The following is a 25,261-nucleotide window of genomic DNA, read 5'->3' on the forward strand; positions in this document are numbered from 1 at the left end:
ATACAAATGAAATGTATGTGCGAGGGGTGCTGTGGAGACATGAAGGGCACTTTTGCTGGGTGGTAGTGAGGGAATCTGAGGAGGAGATCATGGGAGTGGGAGCAACAATAATGAGTGTTGGACTGGGCGCAGGAGGCGCCAAAGACTGTGAGGATTGGTATGTGACAAGGGGCCAGATGCAGGAAAGTTGCAAATTGCGACTTGCAATTTGCGAGTCCTTCCGACTCGCAAATTGCAAGTCGCAATTTGCAATGCAGAACGGTGTCTCAGGCACCGTCTGCAACTCGCTATGGGGTCGCAATGACCCACCTCATTAATATTCATGAGGTGGGTCGCAAATTGCGGCCCCATAGCGAGTCTAGGCACTCGCAAACATGGAGGCCTGCTGTCGTCAGCAGACCTCCATGTTCGTGACTGCTTTTAAATAAAGCAGTTTTTTTTTTTTTAAGTGTAGCCCGTTTTCCTTAAAGGAAAACGAGCTGCACTTAAAAAAAAATCCGAAACCTTTAGTTTCGTTTTTTTTTCAGGGCAGGTAGTGGTCCCTTGGACCACTACCTACCCTGAAAATATATTTGTGGATCCATTCACAAAGTGGAAGGGGTCCCATGGGGACCCCTTCCAATTTGCGAGTGGGTTACCATCCACTTGCAGTGGATGGTAACTGCGACACCATTTGCGACCGCATATGCGGTCGCAAATGGTATTGCATACCACTCAGAATCGCAAATAGGAAGGGAACACCCCTTCCTATTTGCGATTCTGAAATGCACATTGCGAGTCGGTACCGACTCGCAATATGCATTTCTGCATTGGGAAACGCGAATAGCGAGTCGCAAACGGCAATTTTTGCCGTTTGCGACTCGCTATTTGTTTCCTGCATCTGGCCCAAGGTGAAGTAATAATGTGTCTTTTTAGTTTTTTTGAGTGTCTTGAGAGAACATGGTGATTGAGGGAAGAAGCAAAGGTAAGGTGACTGACCTTTACTGTTGCATGCATCTCACACCTACCCACCAGCAATTTTGTGACTGTCTACGTAGGCTAGTGTTTTAGAGCAACAGTTTAGCCAGTAGCAGAGATGGAGTCTCGTTGGATGACTGCTGCTCAAGCCCTAACTCAGGTTATAGAGAACAGCTCTGACGTAGGATCAGAGACTTGAGACAGCAGATACTGAGACAGAATCTGAGGGATAGGACAATGACGCAGACTCTGGGAGGGATTTTTCCGACAACTCCTCTTCCAGTGATTATGAGGGAGGTGATAAGGACAGTCCTGCTGTCCCTTCGCAAGCACAGTCTGTGCAATGGGGCAATAGCGGGTTAGCCCAACCCAAAGAACAGGTGCATGTGTGCTCTCTTGTGAGCTCCCCAATTTAGTTCAGCCCCAATTTCCACCACCCAAATTGTATTGTGGAGACATCAATATTATCTATCACAAAACAATCTGGTTTTGTAAGACCGGCACCTGCGTTTTTGGTCCCTGGCTTAGCAGCCATATAGGGAAACCTACCAAACCCAGACATTTCTGGAAACTAGACACTTAGGGGAGTCCACACGGGTGTGACTTGTGTGGATTCCCCAAAGTTTTGTTACCCAGAATACCCTGCAAAGGTGAAATGTTGAATAAAAACTCTTTTTTTCTTGCATTTCTGTCACACAAACAACAGGAATATGCTGGGATCCCCAAAATTCCTACCACCCAGTGTTTCCCCACCTGTCCTGATAAAAATGCTACCCCACTTCAGTGCCAGTACCTAGTGCCAGTGTCAGGAATGGATCACCCCAGGGTCAACAGTTACCCTCATTTAAGGACTAACATTGGCCAATGTGTGATCCATTCCTGACAAGGACACTAGGCCTACCCACACAAGTGAGGTATCATTTTTATCGGGAGACTTGGGGGAATGCTGCATGGAAGGACATTTGTGGCTCTTCTCAGATTCCAGAGCTTTCTGTTACTGAAATGTGAGGAAAAAGTGTTTTGTTTTGCCATATTTTGAGGTTTGGAAAGGATTCTGGGTAACAGAACCAGAGGAGAGCCCCACAAGTCACCCCATTCTGAATTCCCCTAGGTGTCTAGTTTTCAGAAATGTCCAGGTTTGCTAGGTTTTCCTAGGTGCCGGCTGAGCTAGAGGCCAAAATCCACAGCTAGGCACTTTGCAAAAAACAGGTCCGTTTTCTTTGGAAAAATGTGATGTGTCCACTTTGTCTTTTGGAGCATTTCCTGTTGCTGGCACTAGGCCTACCCACATAAGTGAGGCACCATTTTTAGCGGGAGACTTGGGGGAATGCTAAGTGGAAGGAAGTTTGTGCCTCCTCTCAGATTCCAGAACTTTGCAGCACTGAAATCTGAGGGAAAGGTGATTTTGTTGCCAGATTTTGAGGTTTGCATAGGATTCTGGGTAACAGAACCTGGTGGGAGCCCCAAAAGTCACTGCATCCTGGATTCCCACTCGGTGTCTAGTTTAAAAAAATGCACAAGTTTGGTAGGTTTTCTTAGGTACCGGCTAAGTTAGAGACCGAAATCCACAGCTAGGCACTTTCCAAAAAACAAGTCAGTTTTCAATGTAAAAATTCGATGTGTTCATGTTGCGTTTTGGGGCATTTCCTGTTGCGGGCACTCAGCCTACCAACACAAGTGAGATACAATTTTTATCGGAAGACTTGGAGGAATGCTGGGTGAAAAGAAATTTGTGGCTTCTTTCAGATTCCAGAACTTTCTGTCACTGAAATGTGAGGAAAAGGTGTTTTTTTGCCAAATGTTGAGGTTCGCAAAGGATTCTGGGTAACAGAACCTGATGAGAGCCCCACAAGTCACCCCACTCTAAATTTCCCTAGATTTCTAGTTTTCAGAAATGTCCAGGTTTGCCAGGTTTTCTTAGGTGCCAACTGAGCGAGAGGCCAAAACCCACAGCTAGGCACTTTGCAAAAAACACATCACTTTTCAATGTCAAAATATGATGTGTCCATGTTGCGTTTTGGGGCATTTTCTGTCACGGGCACTTGGCCTACCAACACAAGTGAGATACTATTTTTATTGGAAGACTTAGAGGAGTGCTGGGTGAAAGGAAATTTGTGGCTTCTCTCAGATTCCAGAACTTTCTGTCACAGAAATGTGAGGAAAATGTGTTTTTTTGCCAAATTTTGAGGTTTGCAAAGGATTCTGGGGAACACAACCTAGTGAGAGCCCCACAAGTCACCCCATTCTGAATTCCACTAGGTGTCTAGTTTTCAGAAATGTCCAGGTTTGCTAGGTTTTCCTAGGTGCCCGCTAAGCGAGAGGCCAAAATTGACAGCTAGGCACTTCGCAAAAAGGTCAGTTTTCTTTGGGAAAATGTGATGTGTCCACGTTGTGTTTTGGGGCATTTCCTGTCTTGGGCACAGGGCCTACCCACACAAGTGAGGTACCATTTTTATCAGGAGACTTGGGGGAATGCTGGGTGGAAGGACGTTTGTGGCTCCTCTCAGCTTCCAGAACTTTGCAGCATTAAAACCTGAGGGAAAAGTGTTTTTTGCCAGATTTTGAGGTTTACAAAGGAGTCTGGATAAGAGAACCTGGTGAGAGCCCCACAAGTCACCCCATCCTGGATTTTCCTAGGTGTCTAGTTTTAAAAAGATGCACAGGTTTGGTAGGTTTCCCTAGGTGCTGGCTGAGCTAGAGGCCAAAATCCACAGCTAGACACTTTCCAAAAAACACATCAGATTTCAATGTAAAAATGTGATGTGTCCATGTTGCATTTCCTGTTGTTGGCAGTAGACCTACCCACACAAGTGAGGTACTATTTTTATCGGGAGACTTGGGGAAAGGCAGAATAGAAGGATAAGTGTTATTGCCCCTTGTCTTTCTCTACATTTTTTCCTTCCAAATGTAAGACTCTGTGTAAAAAAGAAGTCTATTTGAGAAATGCCCTGTGATTCACATGCTAGTATGGGGACCCCGGAATTCAGAGATGTGTAAATAACCACTCCTTCTCAACACCCTATCTTGTGCTCATTTTGAAAATGCAAAGGTTTCCTTGATACCTATTTTTGACTCTTTATATTTCACCAAATGAATTGCTATATACCTGTTATACAAGGAAAACCCATTGCAAGGCACAACTCATTTATTGGCTCTGGGTACCTAGGGCTTTTGATGAACCTACAAGCCCTGTATATCCCCACAACCAGAAGAGCCAGTAAATATAAAGATATGTTGATTTCAAAAATCTGCCATAGCTGAAAAAAGTTATAGAAGAAAACGTGGACAGAAATGGCTATTTTTATCACCTCAATTTCAATATTTGTTTATTTCAGCTGTTATATTCTGTAGGAAAACCTTGTAGATTCTACACAAATGACCCCTTGCTGAATTCAGAATGTTGTCTTCTTTTCAGAAATGTTTAGCTGTCCAGGATCCAGCATTGGTTTCACACCCATTTTTGTCACTAACTGGATGGAGGCTAAAAGCACGAAATACATTAAAAATGGGGTATGTCCCAGTAAAATACCAAAATTGTGTTGAAAATGTGGTTTTCTGATTTAAGTCTTCCTGTTCCTGAAAGCTGGGAAGTTGGTGATTTTAGCACCTAAAAGCCTTTGTTGATGCCATTTTCAGGGAAAAAAAACACAATTTGGCGTGGATAGCTTATGTCGACAAAAAGTTATGAAGGGCTAAGCGCAAACTACCCCAAATAGCAAAAAAAAGGCTCAGCACACGGGGGGGTAAGGCCCAGCAGCTAAGGTGTTAATAGGTAGGGCTCTGTGTCAAACTATAACACTGCTGGAAAGCAGGTGTTAAAAGGAGAAATGTTTTTATTTCTCCTTTCTTTTCTGATGTTGCATGTGTGCTGCGCTGTGGAGCACACATACGCAGTAGAAAAAGTTTTAAACGTGTCAAGTCATACTATTTTGTACTGGAAGGTAATCCTTCCAGAACAGAACCTATGCTACACTCACACCCATTGGCTATGACGCGAAGGTGTGTGTGGGGTGTTCGGCAGAATAATTCTGTGGCAGCGGTAGAGAGAGGGGAGGAGAATACCATTTCTCTGTAGATATGATACATTCCTGCCCTTTCCCTGTCACGCAACGCAGCACAGTAACTTTGGGTGCTGAGCTGCGTCGAGTAACAACTTTCTAAATCGGGGCCTTAAAGTGTGGCGCTGCATTGCTTGAACGGGAGAGAGCTCTCTCTCTGTGCTGCCCACTTCAGGCAGCCATGCACAATGCAGACACGATTGTGAAAGGGTGTCTGCATTGTATGAAGCATAGTTTTTGTATTTAGAGGGAATCCTTCCAGTAAAAAAAAAATTCTTTAGGGCTTTTCTCACTTTGTTTTTGTAGCGTACAATGAAGCATACATGCAAAGTGGATAAAACAATAAGACATAAAAAACTTCTTCTCATTATGCCCACCTCAAAGAGGTGCAGATTTTAGCTCAAATACTTGATCATAGTTCTTTATAGAAAGATATTTGTGTTAAATCCCATGTTTCATATGAACTTCCATGCACTACCCATGGAACACTCTCTCAACACAAAGCAATAAAGGCAGTACATTACGCAGTTTTGCACTACTTTGGGTTACATCCAATGTGTTAGTTGAGTCTCTAGCTGGCAGAGATATACACCCTGTGTAGGAAAGTACCATCTTGACTGGCATATTACCCCCATTTTTAGTTGTTTGTCAGTTTGTTTTTGCCTGTCTCACTGGGATCCTGCTAGCCAGGACCCAGTGCTCATAGTTTGTGGCCTAAATGTGTTCCCTGTGTGGTGCCTAACTGTGTCACTGAGGCTCTGATAACCAGAACCTCAGTGCTTATGCTCTCTCTGCTTTTAAAACTGTCACTGCAGGCTAGTGACCATTTTCACCAATTCTGATTGGTACACTGAAACACCCTTATAATTCCCTAATATTTGGTACCTAGGTACCCAGCGATTTTGGGGTTCCAGGAGATCCCTATGGGCTGCAGCATTTCTTTTGCCACCCATGTAGAGCTCAGACAATTCTTACACAGGACTGCTACTGCAGCCTGAGTGAAATAACGTCCATGTTATTTCACAGGCATATTATACTGCACTTAAGTAACTTATAAGTCACCTATATGTCTAACCCTCATCTAGTGAAGGTTAGGTGCAAATTTACTAAGTGTGAGGGCACCCTGGCACTAGCCAAGGTGCCCCCACATCGTTCAGGGCAATTTCCCCGGACTTTGTCAGTACGGAGACACCATTACACCTATATGTAACTTCACAATGGTAACTCGGAATATGGCCATGTAACATGTCTAAGATCGTGGAATTGTCCCCCCATGCCAAATCTGGTATTGGAGTACCAATTCCATGCATCCCCGGGGCTCCAGCATGGACCCCGGGTACTGCCAAACTAGCTCTCTGGGGTTTTCACTGCAGCTACTGCTGCTGCCAACCCTCAGACAGGTTTCTGCCCTCCAGGGGTCTGGGCAGCCCAGTCCCAGGAAGGCAGAACAAAGAATTTCCTCTGAGAAAATATGAAATAGGTGTTAAGGGCTGGGGAGGAGTAGCCTCCCCCAGCCTCTGGAAATGCTTTGAAGGACACAGATGATGCCGTCCTTGCATAAGCCAGTCTACACCGGTTCAGGGATCCCCCAGCCCCTGCTCTGGTGTAAAACTGGACAAAGGAAAGGGGAGTGACCACTCCCCTGTCCATCACCACCCCAGGGATGGTGCCCAGAGCTCCTCCAGTGTGTCCCAGACCTCTGCAATCTTGAATGCAGAGGTTTGAGGGCACAATGGAGGCTTCTGAGTGGCCAGTGCCAGCAGGTGAAATCAGAGGCCCCTCCTGATAGGTGGCCAATCCTCCTCTGAGGGCTATTTAGGGTCTCTCCTGTGGGCTTCTCGTCAGATAACGAATGCAAAAGCTCACTAGAGTTCCTCTGCATCTCTTTCCAACTTCTGCCAAGGATCGACCGCTGACTGCTCTAGGACGCCTGCAAAACCACAACAAAGTAGCAAGACGACTACTAGCAACGTTGTAGCGCCTAATCCTGACGGCTTTCTCTACTGTTTCCTGGTGGTGCATGCTCTGAGGGCTGTCTGCCTTCACCCTACACTGGAAACAAAGAAGAAATCTCCTGTGGGTCGACGGAATCTTCCCCCTGCTAACGCAGACACCAAACTTCTGCTTCAACGGTCTTCTGGGTCCCCTCTCATCTCAACGAGCGTGGTCCCTGTAACACAGGAGCTGGAACCCAGTGACCCCGACAGTCTAGTGGTCCTTCTGTCCAAATTTGGTGGAGGTAAGTCCTTGCCTCCCCACGCCAGACAGTAATTCTGTGTACTGCGTGAACTGCAGCTGCTAGCGCTTCTGTGCACTTTTGCAAGGAATCCTTCGTGCACACTATAGCCCGGGTCCCCAGCACTCCGTTCTGCATTGCTCAACTCGCTGAGTTGACCATCGACTTCTTGGGACCCTCCTTTGTAGTGTTGAGATGACCGCCATGCACAGATATCCTGAATGCCTGTTCAAGTGCTTCTGTGGGTGCTGCCTGCTCTGTGTGGGCTCTCTTTGCTGCTGAGCGCACCCTCTGTCTCCTCCTCCTGGGCCCGGGCGGCTCCTATTTTCTTCAGCTGTGACCTTTGCAGCTAGCAAGGCTTGTTTGCTATTTTTCTGCATGGAAACAACTCTGCGTCCTTCAGCACGCCGTTGGACATCTTCTGTGCAAAGGAGAAGTTCCTGGCATCTTCCATTGTTGCAGAATCTTCAGCTTCTTCCACCCAGAGGCAGCCATTTTGCACCTTCATCCAGAGTGTAGTGGGCTCCTGCCCCCCCGGACACTTTTGTGACTCTTTGACTTGGTCCCCTTCCTCTAAAGGTCCTCAGGCCCAGGAATCCATCTTCAGTGCTTTGCAGTCAGTTGTTGTCTTTGCAGAATCTCCTAACACGACTTTAGTGTGTTCCTGGGGAAGTAGGGTAACTTTACTCCTACTTTTCAGGGGTTTGGGGTGGGGTATCTTGGACACCCTTAGTGTTTTCTTACACTCCCAGTGATCCTTTACACACTACACTAGGCCTGGGGTCCCTAAGTGGTTCACATTCCACTTTCTTAGTATATGGTTCGTGTTACCCCTAGGCCTTTTGCATCCTATTGTATTCTACAGTGTTTGCACTACTTTTCTAACTGTTTACTTACCTGATTTTGGTTTGTGTGTATATTTTGGGTAATTTACTTACCACCTAAGGGAGTATATCCTCTGAGATATTTCTGACACATTGTCACTAAAATAAAGTACCTTTATTTTTAGTAACTCTGAGTATTGTGATTCTTATGATATAATGCTATATGATATAAGTGGTATAGTAGGAGCTTTGCATGTCTCCTAGTTCAGCCTAAGCTGCTCTGCTATAGCTACCTCTATCAGCCTAAGCTGCTAGAACACTACTAATCTACTAATAAGGGATATCTGGACCTGGCACAAGGTGTAAGTACCGTCAGGTACCCACTATAAGCCAGGCCAGCCTCCTACACCGTGTGCAAGTCGGGATCACAATCCTAGTCAGGGTAAGTGACAACACAACCTAAATTATCCTGTGCTCCCCCTCCAGAAGCTTGACACTTTGTAAAGTATTTGTGCAATAACTCATACAGTAACTCAGTGAAAACACCACAAAAAGTACTCCACATCAGTTTAGGAAAATAGATAATATTTATCTGAATAAAATAAGATAAAACAACAAAAATCCAAAATGCACAAGTCAAGATATCACTTTTTAAAGGTTTAGATGAGTCTCAATTCTTAAGAATCAGTTATATCTTTTTGCACATGGTACCTGGGATGCGTTAAAAATAAAGATGCAGAGGAGGAGATGCGTCAGAAAGTAAATCGGTGAATCGTTTTTTCCAGCATGGCAAAGTGCATGCGTTGTTTCTTTAAACACTGCAAGGTGATGCGTCGATTTCCAGGAGCAGTGCCTTGGTTCCTCACTGCGATGCAGGGATATTTTGATGCCCAGGGATGATGAGCTGAAAATCCAGAATGCGTTGTGAAGAGGCTACAGCTGCTGTGTCGATCTAGCTGGTGATGCAGCAATTCTTCAGCCGCAAGACAGGCTCTGCTTTGATCTGGCAGGCGTTGCATCGAATTTTGCAGACGTTGCGTTGATTTTCTGACATGCTGGATTTTCTTCTCTTTGGTGGCCCTAAAATTTCAGAACAGGAAGCAAGCTCAGTCCAAGCCCTTGGAGAGCACTTGTGGAAGAAGGCAGAGTCCTTCCAGCAGAGTCAGGGCCCAGCAGGCAGCAGGGAGACAAGTTGGACAGCAGTCCTTCCAGCAAAGCAGTACAGATGAGTCCTTTGGGCAGCACAGCAGTCCCTCTGACAGAGTCCAGTTGTAGGTCCAGAAGTGTCTGATTAGGTGGAGTCACAGACCCAGTATACATACACAGCCAAAAGTGCCTTTGAAGTGGGGGAAAACTTTTTGAAGTGCACAAGTTCCCCTTTCAACCCAGCCTTGTCTGCCAGGAGCCCTGTGTCTGTGTGGGGGTATCGGTCCTTTGTGTGAGGGCAGGCCACTGGCCTTTGAAGTGTGAGAGCCCCTCCACCCTTCCTGCCCAGGAAGGCCCATCAGAATGCAGATGCAGCTGTCAGGGTGGAATGCATAAGGGGAGCTGTCAGCCAGCACAGACCAGACGTGGGTTGGAGACAGGCTGTAAGGCACATATGGCAGTAAGTGCAAGGAAATGCCTACTTTCTAAAAGTGGCATTTCTAAATAGTATTGTAGAATCCAACTTCACCAGTAAGTAGGATTTCTCACTACTATTGCAACCATACTAAACATGGCAAGGCTGTTCCTCTCAGATCAGATATTTCGACATAAAAGCATATAAGGGAATTTCTAATGCTGGCCTATGAGAGGAGCCGCAGGCTTCCCAGTAGTGAAAAACAACTCTGTGGGCGTTTCACTACCAGGACATGTAAAACTTATAAGCACATGTCGTGCCTTTTACTTACATAGTACCCTGCCCAATGTGTTACCTGGGGCCTACCTTAGAGGTGACTTATAGGTATTAAAAGGGGGATTTAAGGCAGGGCAAGTAGTTCTAAATGCCAGGTCAAAGTGGCAGTGAAACTGCACACACAGGCCTTGCAATGGTGGACCTGAGACATGGTTAAGGAGCTACTTATGTGGGTGGCACAATCAGTGCTGCAGGTCTATTAGGAGCATTACATTTACAGGACCTGGGAACATCTAGTGCCCTTTGGTCGGGACTTATAGGTAAATTAAATATGCCAATTGGGTATGAGTCAATATTACCATGTTTAGGGGAGAGAGCACTTTAGCACTGGTCAACAGTGGTAAAGTGTGCAGAGTCCTAAAACCATCAAAAATTAGATAAGAAGAATGGAGGGAGGCAGGAAAAAAGTTTGGGGGAAGACCACCCTAAGGCTGTCAGGTCTAACACAATGCAAATAGTGATTTGTGTTGGAGTGCAAATCCTACCTGAAATCTTTGCCTTGGGTGTCTGTTAGAAAAGTAACACAAACCCGAAACAACTCGTATATTAATCTGGGCCCCAATGTCTTTGTGGGGTGCAAGAAAATCACACTACAAAAGGAAGCATACTGTTCTGCAGCAGCTAGCAGTGGACTTCGTAGGACCGAGGGTAACATGGCATGTTTGTAGCAGTCATCTGGGCTCATGTCATGAAGGGGACTTTGGCATGTACTACTAAAGGCTATCCTGGCACTTGCACAATGTATACATTTTAGGTGTGAGGCTACAGCCACTAAAATAGTTAGTACATTGCTACTATATTTTGCACTGCATGCATATGGTATCTTTATTTTTTCATAATAGTAATAACAATGTTGGGATTTTTTATGGTCAGTGCTAGTTGTTAAACATACTTGCCAACAGACCAAATTCAGATGGGAGACTCACAGTTTTTTAAGCCAAAAATTGGCTGAATTTTAGCTGTCTTCTGCCTAAAATTGCCAAATGTCAATGTGTCAGTTCCCCCAATTTCCGCCTATTATTATTTTTTTTTAAATCTCCGACTTTCCAGGTTGAAAATGTTGCCATGTATGGCCAAAAGACATTGGGGCATATTTATAAATGTCTTGCGCCGCAGGTGTGCCACTTTGTGTGACGCACCGGCAGCGCAGAATGCAGACCCATATCTACAAGACCACACAAAGCCACTTTGCGTGTCTTTTCATGGCCTCGTGGATGTACAGTAAGGCAAGGCAGTCCAAGTTACTGCATTGCCTTACTCTGTAAGGGGGAGTTCCATGGGTGTTACAGTGGTTTTTCCCATTCAACATTCATGGATTTTGGTGCATTCCCAGGTTTACAAGGAATAGTAAACCATGGAATGCGTCAAAATCATACACCTCCCCAGGGGAGACGCACTGAGGTAAAATATCTTTATTTCTACACATCTTTCCCTCTTTCTATGTGTGTGGCATTCTGCACTACACATAGAAAGAGAAAAAAGCCTCAATGGATTCTTTTTGCGCAGGAAGCTAACCCTTCGTGCACAGAAACAATCCTTTCTGTGACGCAGGCATCCTTGCACCATGGTGGAAGGGTGCCTGTGTCAGTGCTAAGCAGCCAGTTGTGCTCTGGCGGAGGGAGAGAGAGGACACAAATGCACCATATCTTGCAGACACAAAGCATTCCTGCCCTTTCCCTATGGACAGGGCAGAGCAGCAAGATCATTTGCTGCGCTGCCTTGCACCACATCATTGTAAATATGCACCATTGTCGGAAAGCCTCCCTCTAAACATGGGCCAGTTGACAGCTTTGCCCCTTTAGTTCCTTGCAGAGAGAGCACGTAAGTGTTCCCACATTTCAAAGTACTTCCAAAGATAAGTACTTTCCTTGCGCCACACAAGGCAATTCAGGGTGATGCTAAACCTAGAATTAGCTTTACCATGCCACGCAAAGACGTGGCCCTGTATGCCCTTTGCGTTATGCTGCACCTGGAAGGCGCAACATGGGTGTAGCATGGGTGCTCCCACGCATCTACCAATGTATTTTGACTCATTCCCAGATTTACCAACACAGGTAGACGTGGGAATGCTGAGGAGAAATATTTTTCTTTCTCCCTGTTGTTTCCTCTTTCGAAGTGTGCTGCATTCTGCAGTAGGGGTGGGTGGTGAACGCTGATCTGCTCACAATTTTTCCTACTCTGCACTCCACTTAGAGCGCAGAGTTTTTTTCCTTATTAGTTGGCGAGCTCGAACAAGGAACAACGTACTCAGACCACCTCACAGCGAGATTTCTCAACCCGGGCGGTCGCAGATAGTCTCTACTGCTTGCGTTGAGAAACCGCCCGTTTGTGTTGAAGAAGGTGCTGCTCAAGTAGAAAATCGCCTCAAGTGGCAGAAAAGAAGCAGCACCCTCTTTTGTTGCACGTGGTGCCGTTCGCGCAGATTTTTCAGCGTGGAACAAACACTTGCCGCTAAAAATCAGTGAGAACGGCGTGACTTAATATACTCCGTTGCTTGTAGAACTCCGCACAGTGGAGTTTTTTGGTCATGCGGAACTCCTCAAGCTCCACTCAAACCTATTCTGCAAGAGGAAATTCCACTAAGGATTGTTTTGGTGCAGGAAGGTGCCCTTTCTGCACAAAAACAGTCCTGTCTGTAGCACCGGCATCATTGGCCACGGCACAAGAGTGCCTTTGTGGGCGATACGCTGCACTGAGCGTGCCATGCAAGGCAGTGCAGCAAATTGCCTTGCTGCGTTGTGTGACATAATGCTAAATTTGGGCCTTGCTGTGGCATCCCTGCAGGCTTTTAATTTGAATTTCCTAAAAACGTTTGTAACGCTCCTATCTCTCACTGGATTAGTTGCCTTGAACAGCTGTTAACAGATTTATTCAGTGCACAAAAAATATAACCAAAGTATTATCAAGTACTATGGCATCTAAAATTTCAAATCATTGGATTTGCTGTCTCTTTTTAGGTCGAGCCTAGGCAGCGCACATGCGCTGTCTCTCGGACTGTTGTAATTGCTCTGTGGGCTTTATGCCCACCTATTGGCTTGTTATTGGGTGTGTGCTTGTTATAATTTTATTATTTGTTTGCTATTGGTTTCTGGCATGCATTTGTCATGCCTCCCATCGTGTTTATCCCTCTCAAAGCGCAGCGACCAAGTACAATCTTCTTACACAGGTTTCATTTTTTAGATGTTTGTGGAACTTTTTTTTTTAGTATTTGTAGTCGCACTGTAGGGATCAGCCTGTTAAGCGCCAGTTGCCCGTTGCCTTTAACTTGTGTTTGCACAGCTTTGGTTAGTACATTTTAAAACGTGTTTAAAAATAACAGTGCACGCGTTGTTTTATTGTTATTCAATGTTTGAACAGTTTCGGTTATTATTAATTATTTTGCAATTCATGCTTTCTTCCACAAACACGCTCTCACACACATACACACTTCTTTCTCCCACACAGAAGCGCTCTCTTTTACACACACATACTGTGTATCAGACACATCACTCACAGAGACATTCAGATGTTTTTTATTTTATGTTTACACCATGTCAGGTCAACATCGTAGTGTGGGGCTTGCTTTTCACATTGTGTTTTCTTTTCTTTTTGATTTAGTAAGTTTAAAAAAAAACTTAAATAAAGCACTGCATGTATTAGCTTTCATCTAGTGTTTGTAGTTTTACTTTGGTTAGTAAACTTAACAACGTGCTTAAATATAGCAGTGTACGCATTTGTTTTCATTGCGTTTGCAGTCTTAATTATTATTAATTACCTTGTAGCTATATTAGTCAAAGGTTCTGTGCTTATATTGGTTTTTATAACAGACACTCTCTCTCTCACATACATACACACATCTTCTCTCCCACACAATCGGTTTTTCTCTTTATCTCACACACAAACTGTTTTTATTTTTTTGGTCTCTTTCCCGCATTCAGCACTTAATTTTTTTCTGTCTCTCTCTTTCCCTCTGTCACACACTGCACTAACTTTTTCACATACACACTGTCTCTCTCTCTCTCTCACTATATCCTCTCTCTTTCTTTCACACACACATACGCCCTGTTACTTATACAAGCTATCACTCACATACATACATCCTTTTTGTAACACACACACGTTCTGTCTTACACACACATGCTCTGCCTCACACACATCACTCACAGAGACAATAATATAGAGTTTATTCAAAGTTTTCACCGTATCAGGTTAATACCTCAGCGCGCACGTTGCCTTTGATCTTGTGTTTGCACAGTTTCTGTTATTAATTGCCTTGTTTCCATATTATGCAGAGTTTATGTGCTGTAAATTGACAAATCTTGACAGTGTCAGCACGGTTCTAATTCTATACTGACCCTATTTTAAACACTGCCAGTACAGGCTTAGTTGTGCTTGCTTAATATTTTCGTATGTATTGGCATTTTCAAAAGACCACAAGTGCTCTCGTAAACTTTTACTTTAGTTCTGCACAGCTTAAAATAACACGTTACAGTTCAGCTGTGCCTGTTTAAACTTTATTATTTGTTAAAATGTATTTAAAGCCTATTAGTGACAACTTTGTATTTTGTTTAGCATTGGCACAGCTTAAAATTATATTTACAACTCAGCCTTCTATTATGCAGAGGCACATTTTTATTGAATTACTAATGGTGGTTCAGTTATTTTTTAGGCACCAGTACTGCACAGTTTTTGATAATCTTTTATTATTACCAAACAACGTGTAAAAGCAAGTCTATTGACGTGCATCACAATAGTCTGAAGCCTTTGAAGGTTACTTTTGATCCTTAAAGGCATGTGCCGCTAGTTTTTTCCAAGGAACAAAAGCAATTTAGGCACAAATAAAGAGTCTGCAGTGGCCAGACAGGGTTCAGTAGTTTGTTGATATGTTGAGAAAGATATTGCTTAGCTTCAGTAAAAAGAGAATTAGCATAGCTTTAAAGATCGTTATCATGAACCTAAGCAGCAGATGTGGATGTTGATGGTGATGTTTACAACTATGCTAATTCTCTCTTCACTGAAGACCAGAGGGATCTTTGATGAATACAGCCTAGTTTGTAACAATTTCACACCACTCCAGACAGACTGTGTCCTTATTTTTGTTTAGTAATTTTACAAACATTTGTAAATCTAGCAGGGTATAGGCTGCCTTTTATATCGTGTTTGCACATTTTTTGTTTTAACATTGGAAATAATGCCTACATTTAACATTGCGCTATTTGTGTTTTCTGTAAGGTGTGCACAGATTTAGTTAGTAAATGTCGAAACATGTTTAAATATAACATTACGTGATTATGCACTTCACTTCGGTTGGCCCAGTTTTAGAGATTAAATATCTTGCAGCGATAGCATGCTAAATTACCGTGCCATTACATTGGTCTTAATAACACACACACACTCTTTCACACATACATGCTCTCACAAACATACACACATCCTCTTTCCAACACATATGTTTTTTCTCTCTCTCTCTCTATAACACATATACTCTCTTTCTTTCTATCCGTCTCTTTCCATCTGTTTTATTCACACAGCACTCTGGGGGTCATTCTGACCCCGGCGGTCATGGACCGCCGGGGCCAGGGTCGGCGGGAGCACCGCCAACAGGCTGGCGGTGCTCCGCAGGACATTCTGACCGCGGCGGTATGGCCGCGGTCAGAACAGGAAAACCGGCGGTCTCCCGCCGGTTTTCCGCTGTCCTGCAGAATCCTCCATGGCGGCGCAGCTTGCTGCGCCGCCATGGGGATTCTGACACCCCATACCGCCATCCTGTTCCTGGCGGTTCGCCCGCCAGGAACAGGATGGCGGTATGGGGTGTCGTGGGGCCCCTGGGGGCCCCTGCAGTGCCCATGCCAATGGCATGGGCACTGCAGGGGCCCTCGTAAGAGGGCCCCACAAAGAATTTCAGTGTCTGCTGAGCAGACACTGAAATTCGCGACGGGTGCAACTGCACCCGTCGCACATCCTCCACTCCGCCGGCTCCATTCGGAGCCGGCATCCTCATGGAGGGGTGTTTCCCACTGGGCTGGCGGGCGGCCTTTTGGCAGTCGCCCGCCAGCCCAGTGGGAAACCCAGAATCACTGCGGCGGTCTTCTGACCGCGGAGCGGTGTTCTGGAGGGGGGAACTCTGGCGGGCGGCCTCCGCCGCCCGTCAGAGTTAGAATGACCCCCACTGTCTCTTTCTTTCTCTCTAGCCCACCTTCTCTGACACACAGCACTATTTCTCTCGCACAACCGCTGTCTCTTTTTCATCTTATCTTCCCTTTTTCTTTAACAGATACACACACATACAAGCTTTCTCGCACATACACACATCCTTTCTCACATACACACGTGCTCTCTTTTACACACACTTACTATGGCTCACAAACATCACTCACAGAAACCTTCAGATACATTTTATGATTGGCATTACAGTGCACGCTTTGATTGTCATATCGTGTTTTCTGTTTTTTCGTTTAGTAATCTTTAAACGTACTTAAATATAGCGCTGTGCGCATTGACTTTCATCTGGTGTTTGCATTGTTACTTTGGGTCGTAATTTTTAAAACGTGATTAGATATAGTAGTGCGTGCATTTGTTTTTATTGCATTTGCACAATTTTGAATAATAACTAGCTTGCAGCTATATTGGTCAAAGATTCTGTGCCGTTACATTAGTTCTTATAACACACACGCTCTCTCACAAAAACCCCCTCTCACGGACATACACACATCCTCTCTCTCACACCATCGCTTTCTATCTCTCTCTCACACACACTAATTCTTTTTCTGTTTTTTTTGTCTATTTCTCACTTTCTGATTCACACAGCACTCTCTTTCTCTCTGTCACACACTGCACTAACTTTTTCACATACACACTGTCTCTCTCTCTCTCACTTCATCCTCTCTCTTTCTTTCACACACAAATTCGCTCTGTTACTTATACAAGCTCTCACTCACATACATACATCCTTTTTGTAATACACATGCGCTCTCTCTTACACACACGTGCTGTCTCGCACACATCACACACAGAGACGTTCATATAGATTTTATTCAAAGTTTTGACCATGTCAGGTTAATATCACAGCGCGCGCTTTGCCTTTCATCTTGTGTTTTCACAGTCTCGGTAATTAATTAACTCGTTTTCATCGCGTTTGCGCAGTCTTAATTATTATTAATTACCTTGCAGCTATATTAGTCAAAGGTTCTGTGCTTATATTGGTTTTTATAACACACACACGCTCTCTCACATACATATGCACATATTCTCTCTCACACAATTGCTTTTTGTCTTTATCTCACACACAAACAGTTTTATTTTTTTGGTCTCTTTCCCGCATTCAGCACTTTGGGGATGATTCTAACCCTGGCGGTCGGTGTTAAAGCGGCGGCCAACCCGCCAACAGGCTGGCGGTAAAAAATATGGGATTCTGACCCTGGCGGGAACCGCCAACACAGACAGCCACTTTAACACTCCGACCGCCATGGCGGTACAAACAAACAGCGCGGCGGTCACCGCCAACAGCCAGGCGGCAGCCAATGTACCGCCCACACTATCACAACTCACCAATCCGCCACCTTTTCCGGGGCGGGAGCACCGCTGATAAAAACACGGTGGAAACAGACTACGGACGGGAAAACGCTCACCACTACGCACTCCAGGAGGAAGGAGGACAGCATGGAACCCGAATTAAACATCCTACCTGCTCTCGTCTACCTTCTCATCTACCACGAGTACGAAGTCCGGCGCAGACGACAACGGTAAGTACTGCACCTACGACACACGGGAGGGGTGAGGACGAAAGGTTACGGGCACACACATATGCGACCCCCACCCCCCCCCAACTATGTACACACCAATGCAGAGCAACAAGTCACAGTGACACCACCCAAACACCCCTGAAAAATGCTAGGACATAATCAAATTTGGAATAAATATTTATGTACCAAAAAGCTCCTGAAAATTATCGTACAACCATGAAAGATATTCACAACAAAACTAATGACATACACATCAGTGTATAACTGAAGTAACAAGTCCTGCACATCCTACGAATTCATCATGTCCGTGGGCCAAAGTTTTGAGAAACAAGGGCAAAGCCCACACAGGAGACCTGAGTCCTTTGGAGAGAACACTGCAGGGGCATCAGATGTAAAAACTACAGGCACCTCAGGGGGAAGGGAAGGGGGGGGCACCACAGCCACATGAGTCCACGACGCCAGATCCACGTGGAGCCACCATGCCCACTGTACCATCCTGGGGAGTGCAAAGCCACAGTCTCTCAATGTCTCTACAGTGGGTGGGCTGCCCACTGGACCATCCTGGGGAGTGCAAAGCCACAGTCTCTCAATGTCTCTACAGTGGGTGGGCTGCCCACTGGACCATCCTGGGGAGTGCAAAGCCACAGTCCATCAGGTGGATGACAGGTGGATGTTCAGCGGTGCCTATCTCCACGGCGGGGCCCTGTTCTGCGGTGTTCTTCTGCACCGCAAGCCCTGTTCAGCGGTGCTCTTCTGCACCGCGGGCCCTGTTCAGCGGTGCTCTTCTGCACCGCGGGCCCTGTTCAGCGGTGCCTATCTCCACGGCGGGGCCCTGTTCAGCGGTGCTCTTCTGCACCGCGGGCCCTGTTCAGTGGTGCTCTTCTGCACCGCGGGCCCTGTTCAGCGGTGCCTATCTCCACGGCGGGGCCCTGTTCAGCGGTGTTCTTCTGCACCGCGGGCCCTGTTCAGCGGTGCTCTTCTGCACCGCGGTCCCTGTTCAGCGGCTCCTATCTCCACGGCGGGGCCCTGTTCAGCGGTGCTCTTCTGCACCGCGGGCCCTGTTCAGCGGTGCTCTTCTGCACCGCGGGCCCTGTTCAGCGGTGCCTATCTCCACGGCGGGGCCCTGTTCAGCGGTGCTCTTCTGCACCGCGGGCCCTGTTCAGCGGTGCTCTTCTGCACCGCGGGCCCTGTTCAGCGGTGCCTATCTCCACGGCGGGGCCCTGTTCAGCGGTGCTCTTCTCCACGGCGGGCCCTGTTCAGCGGTGCTCATCCAGCAGGTCAAGGGAGCCACACCTGGCCTGGACTCCCGGCTCAGTCGCCCTCGGACCGTGACGTTTCTGGACCCTTCGGGGACGGACTCCTGGCCTCCTTAGTGTCCTCCTTCCCAGCTGGGATGTGGCATGTGGGGTCCACCTTCTCCGCGCTCCTGCTGCCCTTCCGCTCCTTTGATGGGGCTCTCGGGCCCTTGCCTCCCCTAGATGGTGTGGGTGGTGAAGTGGCCGCACATTGCTCCTTGGGGGCAGCCCTGTCGGTCCTCGCACGGCGGCCCTTGTTTTTGCGGGTCCTCTTGCCGGGGGGGGCTGGACGTGTCCTTGCTGCTGATCGATGTGTCACTGCTGGCAAAGGGTGGGCTCCAGAACCCATGCACAACAGTGACACCCGAAGCTGGGCTGGTGGTGGCTGCGGTGCTCTTGGGACTCTTTGAAGATGGATGGGGGAGCTCATCGGGGGGAAAGAGGTCAAGGTTAGCCATGAAAAGTTTTTTGGGGCCAAGGTAAAGGGTAGGAGAAGTGGAGATGGAAGTGGAGGTAGAGGAGGTGGTTGTAGGAGAGTCAGGTGTGCTGTCATTGGGTGAAGGTGCTGGTGCTGTAGGCTGTCGTGAGGTGGCTGTCTGTTGGGTGGGTGGCTGCCTGCGTTTGTGTGTCTTGGAAGAGGGGGTGACAGACACAGTGGGAGAGGACACAGGGGACGTGTAAATGGCAGTGGGGGTGGTGACTGCACGAGTGTGGACTGTACTGGAGGGTGAGGTGGTGATGGAAGCACTGGCTGATGTTGGGGTGCATGCAGGTGTGAGTGTAGACGTCACAGGGAGGGAGGAGGGGGAGGAGGGGGACACAGGGGTGGCAGTGGCTGTTGGCATGTCTGCATCTGGGTGTTGCTTGGGTGAGTGTTTGTGGGATCTGTGGTGCTTGTGTTTGGATGAGCTGCTCTTGGGTGTTGAGGTGTGTGCAGGCTGGTCTGATGGTGTGGATGGGATAGGCTGAGGAACAGGAGACAGAGAAAGGCTGGAGGCAGTAAGAAGAGGGAGGCTGGAAACAGGGACAATGGCTGCCGTCAGTGCTGAGGCCAGAGCAGTGAACGCTCGTTGATGGGCAGCCTGACCCGAATGAATGCCCTCCAGGTACGCATTGCTCTGTTGCACCTCCCTTTGCACACCCTGGATGGCATTCAAAAGGGTCGTCTGCCCAACAATGAGCGTCCTTACCAGGTCAATGAGCTCCGCACTGAGGGCAGCAGGGGCAACAGGGGCAGGGGCTGAGGTTCCTGGGGCGAAGGAGACGCGCGCCTTCCTGGGCGAACGGGCACGGAGCGAAGACTGAGGGGCTGCTGGGAGGGCGGGGCTGGTGCGCTGGGTGGCGGCTGTACCTGTAGAGGCGGGGGGCACGGATGTTGCCGCCACCGCTAGGGAGCTCCCATCCAAGGACGTGTCGCTTTCGCTGCTCTCACCAGCGGTCCCCGTCGTGGTGCTCCCCTCGCCCTCCGGATCACTGGTGCCATCGGTGTCTGTTCCTAGGCCCACCGGGGCCTTGTGTCCTGCAGCTCCCTCGTGCTCCGATGCCAAATCTCCTCCGCCTGATGATGCTAATGCACACATGCACAAGAAGATGAAGAGAAAGGGTGGGGGGAGAAAAAAGAAGACCAGGTTGAGTGCATGCAATGTCAACACCGTTGGCGGAGAGGACAGACACAGGAGCCTAATGCACTAAGCCGCGCATTCGGGGTACACTACTCAGTACTACTGACTAGGACAACAGGCCAAGAGACGTCAAACGCGCACATGGGAGATGCTGGACCTTCAATGGCTGTACTTGTCACCCTACCGAGGTGGGGGCCGGGGGCACAGGGCCATGCTTAAGGGAGAGGACTACACTACAGAAAGCGCCCTGGCCTAATGTCACCCACAGCCCTCCTCCCCCACCCAGACGCCTCCACTGCGCAGAAAGATAGGAGAATGTGCTGATACTCACCCCCTTGTGTCTGCTGTGATGTCTTAAAGCGCCCATCCAATTCTGGGTAGGCCACCGCCAGGATCCGGGACATCAGGGTGGTCATGGTGCGACTGGCACCCCTCCTAGGTTGGGAGGCCATCCCCAGCAGTGTTTCTGCGGTCTTCCTTGTTCCGCGGCGGATGTCCTCCCACCTCTTGCGGCAGTGGGTGCCCCGTCTGTTGTGGACCCCCAAGTTCCGGACTTCCTTGGCGATGGCACGCCAAATCTCGATCTTCTGATGGGCGCTGACCTATTTGACATGTACAGGGTGGAAAGGAGGAAATCATCAATGACCTGCATGTTAGATGTGATTGGCCCCCCCTACCAACTTTGCCATATGGCACATGCTCTCATCTGTCGGGCGTTGCACTCCTCATTCGCCCCCCACCCCACCAACTTACATCCACCCCAATCCACACAGGCATAGCCCATTCCATGTGCACCCGGTGTACTCACTTGTTGGTCTGGAGGACCGTAGAGTAGCGCATACTGGGGGAGGACCCCATCCACGAGCTTCTCCAACTCTTCAGACGTGAAGGCAGGGGCCCTTTCCCCAGTCGCAGCAGCCATTGTATCTTCCAGACCGAGGTCACAGCAGCACTTGCAGTATAGGTCCTCTCCTGTGGATGATCAGGTCTCGAGTGATTAAGCAGATAGAAAATGGCGGTCACGCCCGCGGCGGTGCGTACCGCGGCGGTGCGTACCGCGACCGCCGGCGCACTTCGTCATTGGCTCCTGAAACCCATAGGCTTCAATGTTAACCAATGCGGCTTTGCGCCGCGGTCTTCGACCGCCTACCGCCACGGTGTGCCCCGCCAGCGCATTGACCTCACATCCCATTGTCCCACTTCACAGGTCAGGCAGCCGCCATTTCAAGGACCTGCATGGCTTAATTTTGACTGCGACACACAGGCCTAGGCCTTGCATTGCCACACATACACGCCTTTCAACCCATTGCCATTCTTTAACTGTGCAAGCTGTCTGTACGTACCTGTGGTTTGGCTGACTCTGTGCTCCATGTTGTCCTTCCTAGGCACCGTCCGCTGGGACTTGGGATGAGAAGGAGGAATCCTCGCGTGTACCGACCGCTGGTGGACCTGTCGACAATGGAAGAACGCCATATAATACTTCGATACAGACTTGACCGTGCCACTATCCATGAACTGTGTGCCCAGCTGGAGCCAGCCCTGATGTCCCCCATCCGCCAACCCACAGGGATTCCCCCTCTGGTGCAGGTTTTGTCAGTCCTCCATTTTTTGGCAAGTGGGTCATTCCAGACCACAGTGGCCATGTCATCTGGAATGTCTCAGCCTATGTTTTCAAAGATTTTGAGTAGAGTGTTGTCTGCCCTGATGAAACTCATGCGGAGCTACCTCATTTTCCCAGAGGAGGGTGACTTGCCTACAGTGAAGGGTGATTTCTATGCCCTTGGACATATCCCCAACATCATTGGTGCCATTGATGGGACCCATGTGGCTTTGGTACCCCCAAAAGACGATGAGCAGGTGTACCGAAACAGAAAAAGTTATCATTCGATGAATGTCCAGGTGGTCTGTTTGGCTGACCAGTACATCTCCCATGTAAATGCCAAGTTCCCAGGGTCAGTGCATGACGCGTATGTGATGCGAAATAGCAGCATCCCCTATGTGATGGAGCAGCTACAGAGACAACGTGTGTGGCTAATAGGTGACTCTGGTTACCCCAACCTGCCTTGGCTACTGACCCCAGTAAGGAATCCCCGGACCAGGGCAGAGGAACGGTACAATGAGGCCCATGGGCGAACTAGGAGGATCATCGAAAGGACCTTTGGCCTCCTGAAGGCCAGGTTTAGGTGCCTGCATATGACTGGGGGATCCCTGATGTACTCACCAAAGAAGGTGTGCCACATCATTGTGGCCTGCTGTATGCTTCACAATCTGGCATTGCGACGTCAGGTTCCTTTCCTGCAGGAGGATGGTGCAGATGGTGGTGTTGAAGTAGCTGTGGAGCCTGCGGAGAGTGAAGAGGAGGAAGACTCAGAGGACGACACAGACAACAGGGACAGAGTAATAGCACAGTATTTCCAGTAGCACACAGGTAATGATCACCCATGCCATTTTACATTTCCTGAAAGCCTCCTGCATCTCAACTTTGTCGGTTTCCCCCCAGACCTATGAACATGATGTTTGATTTTCCCTTCCCTTTTCTGTGCTGTATGAGCCACTGCGTGACCTCGGCTTGGTTGGCCCATGGACTAATGCTAAGTTACCTCGGTATGTGTAATTCACAATGTTCACAATACGTAATTGATATGTAATGTGTCATACATTTGTAAATAAAACAGGCTGAGTCCTGATTGATTTCAGTGCAATGTGTGATTTATTATTAGTGCATAGATATTGGTACATGATAGTGAAACAGTGATGGGTGGGGGTGGAGTAATGTCCATGGCGGAGTCCAGTTCTCAGTCTCACAGGTGCATTGTCCATATGCCTGTGGCAGGATGGAGCAGGGGCAGTTCAAGGTTTGACAGGGTGGCAATGTGGGACAGTGGGAGGACTTCAGGGGGTATGTGATGCTGGCGGGGGACTTGACATCCTACTCTGTCGGTTTTTTGGATCTCAGGCTCCTTTTGCGGGGCGGTTGTTCTTCAGCAGGAGGTGGGGTTCTGGTGGGCTGTCATTGTGGTGGGGCCTCCTGTCCACTAGCGCCGGCGGAGGTGGTAGGCTGTTCCTGTTCCTGGCTAGTGACAGGGGCCCTGTGTGATGCCACATGGTCCCGAAACGTGTCCTCTATGCGGTTCAGGGCCTGGACTATGCTCCCCATAGCGGTTGAGATGTTGCTGAGTTGGTCGCTGAACCCCATGTAGCGTTGCTCCTGCTGTGCCTGGATCTCCTGGAACCTGGCCAGTACCGTCGCCATCGTCTCTTGTGAGTGGTGGTAGGCAGCCATGATGGTGGTGAGGGCCTCTTGGAGAGTGGGTTCCCTGGGCCTCTCCTCCCCCCCCCTGTCGCACAGCAGCCCTCCGAGTTGCCCTGTTTCCCTGGGCCTCTGTCCCCTGGACGGTGTGCCCACTCCCACTGCCCCCAGGTCCCTGTTGTTGTTGGGTTGGTGGGTTACCCTGGGGGCCCTGTAGTGGTAGACACACCGCTGCTTGACCTGTCCTAGAGACAGAGGCATGGGCCCGCTGGGTGGGAGCTGTGCGGTTGTTCCCAGAGGGGGTTGGGTCTGCAGTGGCCTGTGTCTGGGTGAGGGGAACCAACTGCCCAGAGGTCCCCGATGGTCCGGGCTGGTCGTCAGGTTCCAGGTCGACAGAGCTGCTGTCATCACTGGTGGCCTCTTCCGGGGGTGGGATGGACATTTCTGGTCCCTCCTGACGGGTGTGTTGTCGTTCGGGTCCTGCATGGGGTAAGAGGGTATGGTTATTGTTTCTGTGTGTGCATTAGCTTGCGTTTTATAGGTGCCCTTGTCCCCCAGTGCTGGCATTCCCTTGGGGGAGGTGTTGTGAGGGTGTTTTGTGGGGGGGGGTGATGGGTATGTGCAGTGGTCATGCTTAGGTGATGGGTGTTCATAGTTTGGGGGTGGCATGCAGGGGTTGGTGTTGGGTGGGTTGTGCTGGGGAGACATTCTCAGGGAGGATGTGTGCTGGGGGGCTGGGGGTGAGGGTGGGGGTTAGCATGCTGGGGGGGGTGAAGTGGTTGGCCTTGTACTTACCAGAGTCCATCCCTCCGTGTACTCCAGCGAGGCCATCAGGATGCAGGATGTTGAGTACCTCTTGCTCCCATGTTGTGAATTCGGGTGGAGTGGGTGGGGGTCCCCCTCCAGTCTTCTGCACTGCGATGTTGTGTCGCAAGACCATCGAGCGCACCTTCCCCCGTAGGTCGTTCCATCGTTTGCGGATGTCCTCTCTATTTCTGGGATGCTGTCCCACCGCGTTGACCCTGTCCACCATCCGCTGCCAGAGCTCCGCCTTCCTTGCTATGGTGGTGTGCTGGACCTGTGAGCCGAAGAGCTGGGGTTCCACTCTTATGATCTCCTCCACCATGACCCGGAGTTCTTGGTCCGAAAAGCGTGGGTGCCTTTGTGGTGCCATGGGGTGGTGTGTATGAGGTGTGGGGTGGTGTATGTGATGATGTGTGTGTTGGTGTGTGGTGCTTTGTGCTTCTATGTGGTGTGTGTGATGTTGCGGTGTGCCTCTGTGTGTCTGGCTATCTATTCTCTGATGTGTCTCTCTCTCTCCTTCGTCTCTGGTTTTTGTTGGTAGGGGTTTGTGGGTTATGTGGGTGTGTGTTTTATATGGTATTGGATGTGTGGGAGTGG

The sequence above is a fragment of the Pleurodeles waltl genome, chromosome 4_1 (assembly GCF_031143425.1).
Source record: "Pleurodeles waltl isolate 20211129_DDA chromosome 4_1, aPleWal1.hap1.20221129, whole genome shotgun sequence".
NCBI lineage: Eukaryota > Metazoa > Chordata > Amphibia > Caudata > Salamandridae > Pleurodeles > Pleurodeles waltl.